Below are 2,391 nucleotides of genomic sequence, written 5' to 3' on the forward strand. Positions count from 1 at the left end.
AGTACCGGTTGGTAACACCAACCGGTACTAAATGTTTGGGTGTGTTTTGGTTTTAATTTTTATTTTTCCTTTAGTTTTGTGTTTTCAATTTAATTTAGTGATTGTTTTACATTATAATGAGTTGTTAAATCATTAGGTGAAAGTACCGCAGATTAGTTTCGACTGGATGCATGTGGATCCTAGCTAAGTGATCAAGTATATGCCACTAGTGATCTAAGTAATATGGATATGGCATATAATTGATCACTTAGCTAGGATCTATCCAGTTGAAACTAATATGTGGTTTCTTTCATAAATGATATAATAACTCATCATCATCATCATATTAATATAAAAACTCTTGCATCATATCATCACCAACAACAGTATATACTAGCTAGCAAAGATATCATCTAGTTCAACATGGTCATGATATTATAAGCGTTCATAACACCACAAAAGCAAATCACTCTTTGAGATTAAGTTCAGGACGAAGAACACGGACACGCATGAGAGGACAACAAGTACTAAGAGCATGATAACTAGCTAAATCACTCCTGCTACTCTCTCTCAGGTAAAATAGCATAGAACATGTACAGCTCTCCTGATTCATCATATTGGAGCATGCAGATGAACCTGTCTCCTAATCGTGGGCTGCGCTTCTGATTGCTGCCGCCTAGTACTTCTCTGCGATCGTTAACAATTTTGCTCCAATCTTTCACTATTAAGCATTCATCGCTTTCAGAAATCCTGAATGCACTCATGTGCACTGTAGGATATCTTGGCCGTAAGCTAACAATTGACATGCGACCTTTAGTCTCGATCCACTGAGGCACAACTATCATCGGGAGTCCCTGTTGAAGAACATCGTATAGTAATTAATATACTTAGCAATGAAAGTTTAGCTTGAAAAATAATGTATGCAAAAGATGCACTGAGGACTAATAGTAAAAATCTTACCATCTTTCCTAAATACATGTGACCGTAGTTCAATACGATCACTATTGATCGCACGTTTTGAGTACTAAGATTTTCAAATTCAGGAAAATGATTTCTCTTAACAGCATCAAGATCCTCAAGCCATGAAACATAATGACTTATCTCCTCGCAGTTTAGTTCAGCTCCGGGACAGTAGTAGGTCCTGTCTACCAAGCGCCGGACATGTTTGCTTGAATGGAAATAAGCTGTCAATAGAAATTAGTTGTCAACTATTTTTGAATAAACAATATCAAAGACATAAATATGGTTGAGAAACTCACATAATGGTAGAACTGGAGGCGTCTGCACATCGACCCAGATGTCTCTATTACCTTCAATATCATCTTCCGGACGAATATCAAAGGTGATAACCATATCAGGCTCAAATGCATAAGCCCTGCATAGTGCTTGCCAAGTTTTGCATTCAAAATAGGTGTACGTGTCTGCATTGTATAATTTGACGTTGAAAGTATAACCATGCTCGGTCTTCAGGTAAACTCTCTTTACCTTCATAGTTTCCATAGCACTGAAACCTATCTTATCCAAGACAAAAATTCTTGCATGGCAAGGGATGCGCTAGTAGAATAGTGAAAATTTAAAATTATAAGTTGAAGCAAATGAAGCATATATAAGTCATGCTTAATTACGAAAAAAGACTTGTCGTTGTGACTTACTGTATCCACTTCGAAGGTCTCATCCAGCTTGATGCTGAAGCGCCTATCATCAACAAGGAAATTTCTGTCGCACAGGCCGCGCTGGTCTTCACAGAATTCGCACTTAATGAAATCTTTTTCGTCGTCAGACGACATTTCCTATGTTCATATAGGTGAAACATTAAACACTTACTAGTTCTATTAATTCAACTAATTCAACTAATTCAACTACTTCTATTAGTTCAACTAGTTCTATTAATTCAACTAATTCAACTAATTCAACTACTTCTATTAGTTCAACTAGTTCTATTAATTCAACTAATTCAACTAATTCAACTACTTCTATTAGTTCAACTAGTTCTATTAATTCAACTAATTCAACTAAGCATTTAATAAAAATAAACGTGTTCTATTAATTTTCTTACTAAAATAAAGTAGCTAGTTCCATATAGTAATATTTTAATTAGATCATCAAATCTCAGATATCTAAATTTTCTTACTAAAAATAAACTAGTTCTATTAATTTTCTTACTAAAATATATAAAGTAGCTATATATATATAATAATATTTTAATTAGATCATCAAATCTCATATACCGAAATTTTCTTACTAAAAATAAACTAGTTCTACTAATTCAACTAGTTCAACTAAGCATTTACTAAAAATAAACTAGTTATATTAATTCAACTAGTTCAAATAATCTCATATACCTAAATTTTCTTACTAAAAATAAACTTGTTCTATTAATTTTCATACTAAAAATAAACTAGTTATATTAAT

Source organism: Aegilops tauschii, chromosome 6, assembly GCF_002575655.3.
Source record: "Aegilops tauschii subsp. strangulata cultivar AL8/78 chromosome 6, Aet v6.0, whole genome shotgun sequence".
Lineage (NCBI taxonomy): Eukaryota > Viridiplantae > Streptophyta > Magnoliopsida > Poales > Poaceae > Aegilops > Aegilops tauschii.